The sequence below is a fragment of the Pseudoliparis swirei genome, chromosome 2, assembly GCF_029220125.1.
Source record: "Pseudoliparis swirei isolate HS2019 ecotype Mariana Trench chromosome 2, NWPU_hadal_v1, whole genome shotgun sequence".
Classification (NCBI taxonomy): domain Eukaryota; kingdom Metazoa; phylum Chordata; class Actinopteri; order Perciformes; family Liparidae; genus Pseudoliparis; species Pseudoliparis swirei.
The window spans coordinates 3208806-3215778 of NC_079389.1; positions in this window are offsets into that span (position 1 = coordinate 3208806).

The window sequence follows — 6973 nt, forward strand, 5'->3', positions numbered from 1 at the left end:
CTGTGCGGCGCGGCGGCGCACATGTTGCTGCTCGTGTAGCGGCGCACCGTTACCCCCTTGATCTTGTAAACTGAAATATACTGTGCTCGCATGGATGAACAGCTGACTTTCAGTCGAATAGACACATGCACACACACACACACACTCACCGGCATGCACGGGCACTAGTGGAGACATACATGGGTCACCTGGCAGGTCACGCCCCCCCACTGGTCAGTCCTGCTGGACGACGGCATTGATTATGTGCTTTGCTGCAAGCAGGCAGTCAAGCAGGCAGTCTGAGCATCGGCACATAGTCCAGCAAAGGAATGACATAAATATGTCTGTCTGTCTGTCTCTCTCTGTCTCTCTCTCTGTCTCTGTCTCTGTCTCTCTCTCTCTCTCTCTCTGTCTCTCTCTCTGTCTGTCTCTCTCTCTCTGTCTCTGTCTCTGTCTGTCTGTCTCTCTCTGTCTCTGTCTGTCTCTCTCTCTCTCTGTCTCTCTCTGTCTGTCTTTCTCTGTCTCTGTCTCTCTCTCTCTCTCTCTCTGTCTGTATGTCTGTCTCTCTCTCTCTGTCTCTGTCTCTCTCTCTCTGTCTCTCTCTCTCTGTCTGTATGTCGGTTTCTCTCTCTCTCCATCTGCCTGTCTCTCTCTCTGTCTCTCTGTCGGTCTGTCAACCTGTCTGTCGGTCTGTCTGTCTGTCTCTGTGTCTATCTGTCTTTCTCTATGTTGCACTGAAGTTAATGGCCACCGACCAAAGTCATCACGGCAACATTTTCAGGAGGCTTCACAGGATCATCAAGATGAAGAAGAAGAAGAAGAAGAAGGCATCTCTTGTTTTGCTGTTAGCTTTAGATGTAGACTTACAGTTCGTACCTTCAGCCATCATGATCATCATCCTCATCGTTATGGCCTCTGGACAAAGACCCAGCGGTGAGACACAGATCAAACCACACAGATCAGATCACAGCTAACTGAACCCTGACGTGTACGTGTGATCTGCGCCAATGTGTGTAAAAAAAACATCAAATGGTAGACTATGTACTTTTATAACTTACTTAATAATAGTACGTACTTTTGTTGACTAAAAATGGGACAGAAAAGCAAAAGCACACGATGTAAAAATGTGTTTGCCGCTGAACCTCCTTAACATTCATGTCGTGCTGGAATCCAAATGAAGAACATGTCTGCTGGAAAGTTGCAACATGAACTGCAACATGTCAGCGTTGCTCTGCGTTGCTGTTGGCAGCTCATTGTCTTTTGCTTGTGCGAGTAAAACAAGAACAACTACAAATAAGGAGAAAGTACAATAAATAAGTGAAATCATTCATTTGCTTGAAAGCCAAGGTCAAAAAAAGCTTCCAGCTGAGGAGACCTGAGTGATGTTAAGGGTGTTGGACACACTGCAAAGATGACGGCCAATGGCCCTTTGCTGAGCCTCCAAGGAACCCACACTGTCACTAAGTGCACTCTCAAGGGTCTACAACAGGGGTGTCACACTCATTTGCACCGAGGGCCACACCAGCATCATGCCTGCCTTCAAAGGGCCGGTTGTAACTGTAACACAGTATAAACTACTCAAACATATTGTTAAATAACTCTCTTTGCATTTGATTATTGTTTATTTGAGTGTATAAATATGGTACATTAGAACATTTCTCTAATATCATATCATAAATCCATTTCATTTGAAACCTTCAAAATAAAAGCACAGGATATTTGTCTTAAATTTCTTTAAGAAAAGGTAATCAAATGTCTTTCAAGCTGTCAGTGGCCACATAAAATGATGCGGCGGGCCGGATTTGGCCCACGGGCCTTGTGTTTGACACCTGTGGTCTACAACATACATGTGAAAGATATATCCAGGATGTCAAACTGATTCAGCAGTGAAAACAGGTTAAAAAGATAAAGATAGACGCTACAGCCTACATATCACACTGAAAGTGAACCACCACATCACCAGATGAATGAAAAGAAGAAGACAATGAAATGAAGGACCAGTGTTCCTGTTGAAGAGATGTGTCTACCAGAACGTCTGAAAATTCAGAATTCGATGAATTACTGTAAAGTAACAAAACTTAATGGCAAAAGTTGAGGGACAATTATCCTTCACGATCGTGGGGCCGGCATGAAACTAAAGTCTAATCTCAATATGTGTGTCGTAGTTCCTGTCTGGCCGGCTCAATCCCAAAAGAAAGTTTCTCCCCATCAGAACTTCTCTTTATTTCGTAGGCAGTCGCTCCTCCGACACCTCAAAAGTTATTCATTTGTCAGTTTAAACAATGCAATGGCCAAGTCTCAAGATGGCGGGGTTAAAAACGTCACACTTCCTGTCATTTGGATAGGAAGATCCTTCAGAATAAAACGTATCACGTTGCCTTCAGAATAAAGGTAACGTCTCGGATTTCAACCGGCATCCATTTTATCTTCCATCTTTTAAACAATAAACTAAGATTCATCCCCATGCATCAAACAGGTAATTACATTAGTCATTACATACAGTTAGAAAAAAACAGTGTCTTCCTCTTATGCTTTACAATACATTCACAAGACATTCATCTTCATATTCTTCATACTATTCCCTATTAATGATCATATCTTTCCGTATGTACTAAGTTAAAACATAAGACTTCCTTTATGTACATTTGCAAATCAAAACAACCTATCACAACTCTACACTGTAGAGCAGGGGTAGGTCTTTATTCACCGTGACAATCGTTCCGGAGATAGCGCTGGTAAAGCGTCCGCTCGTCCGTCGGCGTCTCGGTGGACTTGCCAGCGGTCCAGTAACTGCTTCGCCCTCCACAGAGAACAACAGAACAAGACGGAGCTGGGAGACGGTGATACAGAGTTGGACCAAATACTATTGACTGTTCGGTGTATTCTGAGCTCATCTCATTGGTTTTTGAGCAGTGTGCTAACGCAGGCTTCAAGTAACCCGCAAGTGCTTTTAATGAATACGCTGGACTAATAGCTGTGAGAAAACACCCTGGAGGCCACCATGAAATATGTGCAAAGACCCATGACCACCGAGAGAATAGCCCCGATGCTCCAGACCCTGGAGTCCCTCTGTCCTCTCCGTCTTCCACGCCCAGGTCCAGAGTGTCTGGGACAGATGGTGGGTTGAGGCCTGTGAGTCGAGGCTGGAACACCCTGTTCTGTTTCTCCTGTGTTCCCTGTCTCCTATGTGTCCTCTGTGTCTCCTACGTCTCCTCCGTGTCTCCTACGTCTCCTCCGTGTCTCCTATGTCTCCTCTGTGTCTCCTATGTCTCCTCTGTGTCTCCTATGTGTCCTCTGTGTCTCCTACGTCTCCTCCGTGTCTCCTACGTCTCCTCCGTGTCTCCTATGTCTCCTCTGTGTCTCCTATGTCTCCTCTGTGTCTCCTATGTGTCCTCTGTGTCTCCTACGTCTCCTCCGTGTCTCCTACGTCTCCTCTGTGTCTCCTATGTCTCCTCTGTGTCTCCTACATCTCCTCCGTGTCTCCTACGTCTCCTCTGTGTCTCCTATGTCTCCTCTGTGTCTCTGTGTCCTCCTCTGTGTCTCCTATGTCTCTCTCGTCTCCTCCTGTGTGTCCTCCTCTGTGTCTCCTACGTCTCTCTCCTGTCTCCTCTGTGTCTCTATGTCTCCTCTGTCTCCTCCTGTGTCTCCTATGTCTCCTCCGTGTCTCCCTCTGTCTCCTCTGTCTCTCCTCTCCGTCTCCTCTATGTCTCCTGTCTCCTCCGTGTCTCCTATGTCTCCTCTGTGTCTCCTACATCTCCTCCGTGTCTCCTACGTCTCCTCCGTGTCTCCTACGTCTCCTCTGTGTCTCCTACGTCTCCTCTGTGTATCCTATGTGTCCTCTGTGTCTCCTCTGTGTCTCCTATGTCTCCTCTCTGTCTCCTATGTCTCCTCTGTGTCTCCTATGTCTCCTCGTGTCTCCCATGTCTCCTCTGTGTCTCCCTGTCTCCTCCTGTGTCTCCTCGTCTCCTCTGTGTCTCCTACGTCTCCTCTGTGTCTCCTCTCCTCTGTGCTCTGTCTCCTTTGTCTCCTATGTCTCCTCTATGTCTCCTCTGTGTCTCCTCTGTCTCCTCTTTGTCTCCTCTATGTCTCCTCCTCTGTGTCTCCACGTCTCCTCTGTGTCTCCTCGTCTCCTCTGTGTCTCCTACGTCTCCTCTGTGTCTCCTCACGTCTCCTCTGTGTCTCCCATCTCCTCTGTGTCTCCTCCTATGTCTCCTCCGTGTCTCCTACGTCTCCTCCGTGTCTCCTACGTCTCCTCCGTGTCTCCTATGTCTCCTCTGTGTCTCCTACGTCTCCTCTGTGTCTCCTACGTCTCCTCCGTGTCTCCTATGTCTCCTCTGTGTCTCCTACGTCTCCTCCGTGTCTCCTATGTCTCCTCTGTGTCTCCTACGTCTCCTCTGTGTCTCCTACGTCTCCTCTGTGTCTCCTATGTCTCCTCTGTGTCTCCTGTCTCCTCTGTGTCTCCTATGTCTCCTCTGTGTCTCCTATGTCTCCTCTGTGTCTCCTCTGTGTCTCCTATGTCTCCTCTGTGTCTCCTACGTCTCCTCTGTGTCTCCTACGTCTCCTCTGTGTCTCCTATGTCTCCTCCGTGTCCCATCTGTGTCTGCTATGTCTCCCCTGTGTCTCCTATGTCTCCTCTGTCTCCTCTATGTCTCCTCTGTGTCTCCTATGTCTCCTCCTGTCTCCGTGTCTCCATCTCCTCCTGTCTCCTCGTCTCCTCCGTGTCTCTGTGTCTCCTCTGTCTCCTCTGTGTCTCCTGTGTCTCCTATGTCATCTGTGTCTCCTGTCTCCTCTATGTCTCCTCTGTGTCTCCTATGTCTCCTCTGTGTCTCCTATGTCTCCTCTGTGTCTCCTCTCCTCTGTGTCTCCTATGTCTCCTCTGTGTCTCCTATGTCTCCTCTGTGTCTCCTGTCTCCTCGTGTCTCCTCATCTCCTCCGTGTCTCCTATGTCTCCTCTGTGTCTCCTCCTGTCTCCCTGTGTCTCCTCTGTGTCTCCTCTGTCTCCCTGTCTCCTATGTCTCCCATGTCTCCTATGTGTCTCCGTGTCTCTGTCTCCTCTGTGTCTCCTATGTCTCCTCTGTGTCTCCTGTGTCTCCTCCGTGTCTCCTCTGTCTCCTGTCTCTGTCTCCTCTGTCTCCTCTCCTCTGTGTCTCCTATGTCTCCTCTGTGGTCTCCTACGTCTCCTCCGTGTCTCCTACGTCTCCTCTGTGTCTCCTACGTCTCCTCTGTGTATCCTATGTGTCCTCTGTGTCTCCTACATCTCCTCCGTGTCTCCTATGTCTCCTCTGTGTCTCCTATGTGTCCTATGTGTCCTCTATGTCTCCTATGTGTCTCCTACGTCTCCTCTGTGTCTCCTACGTCTCCTCCGTGTCTCCTACGTCTCCTCTGTGTCTCCTACATCTCCTCTGTGTCTCCTACGTCTCCTCTGTGTCTCCTACGTGTCCTCCGTGTCTCCTATGTCTCCTCCGTGTCTCCTATGTCTCCTCCGTGTCTCCTACGTCTCCTCTGTGTCTCCTACGTCTCCTCCGTGTCTCCTACGTCTCCTCTGTGTCTCCTACATCTCCTCTGTGTCTCCTACGTGTCCTCCGTGTCTCCTACGTCTCCTCCGTGTCTCCTACGTCTCCTCTGTGTCTCCTACGTCTCCTCTGTGTCTCCTATGTCTCCTCCGTGTCTCCTACGTCTCCTCTGTGTCTCCTATGTCTCCTCTGTGTCTCCTATGTCTCCTCTGTGTCTCCTAGGTCTCCTCCGTGTCTCCTACTCCTCTGTGTCTCCTATGTCTCCTATGTGTCCTCTGTGTCTCCTACGTCTCCTCTGTGTCTCCTATGTCTCCTATGTGTCCTCTGTGTCTCCTATGTCTCCGTCTCCTCCTCTGTGTCTCCTATGTCTCCTCTGTGTCTCCACGTCTCCTCCGTGTCTCCTATGTCTCCTCTGTGTCTCCCTCCTGTGTCTCCTATGTCTCCTCTGTGTCTCCACGTCTCCTCTGTGTCTCCTACTCCTCCGTGTCTCCTATGTCTCATATGTGTCTCCTCGTCTCCTCGTGTCTCCTATGTCTCCTCTGTGTCTCCTATGTCTCCTGTGTCTTCTACGTCTCCTCTGTGTCTCCTCTGTGTCTCCTACGTCTCCTCTGTGTCTCCTACGTATCCTCTGTGTCTCCTATGTCTCCTCTGTGTCTCCTACATCTCCTCCGTGTCTCCTATGTCTCCTCTGTGTCTCCTATGTCTCCTCTGTGTCTCCTACGTCTCCTCTGTGTCTCTTATGTCTCCTCCGTGTCTCCTACATCTCCTCTGTGTCTCCTACGTGTCTCCTATGTCTCCTCCGTGTCTCCTACGTCTCCTCTGTGTCTCCTACGTCTCCTCCGTGTCTCCTATGTCTCTCCTCTGTGTCTCCCTCCTGTCTCCTCTGTGTCTCCTATGTCTCCTCTGTGTCTCCTACGTCTCCTCCGTGTCTCCTATGTCTCCTCTGTCTCCTCCGTCTCCTCCGTGTCTCCTATGTCTCCTCTGTGTCTCCTATGTGTCCTCTGTGTCTCCTATGTCTCCTCTGTGTCTCCTACGTCTCCTCCGTGTCTCCTATGTCTCCTCTGTGTCTCCTATGTCTCCTCTGTGTCTCCTACATCTCCTCCGTGTCTCCTACGTCTCCTCTGTGTCTCCTATGTCTCCTCTGTGTCTCCTACGTCTCCTATGTGTCTCCTATGTCTCCTCTGTGTCTCCTATGTCTCCTCTGTGTCTCCTACGTCTCCTCTGTGTCTCCTATGTCTCCTCCGTGTCTCCTATGTCTCCTCCGTGTCTCCTATGTCTCCTCTGTGTCTCCTATGTCTCCTCTGTGTCTCCTCCGTGTCTCCTATGTCTCCTCTGTGTCTCCTATGTCTCCTCTGTGTCTCCTACGTCTCCTCTGTCTCCTACGTCTCCTCCGTGTCTCCTATGTCTCCTCTGTGTCTCCTACATCTCCTCCGTGTCTCCTATGTCTCCTCCGTGTCTCCTACGTCTCCTCTGTGTCTCCT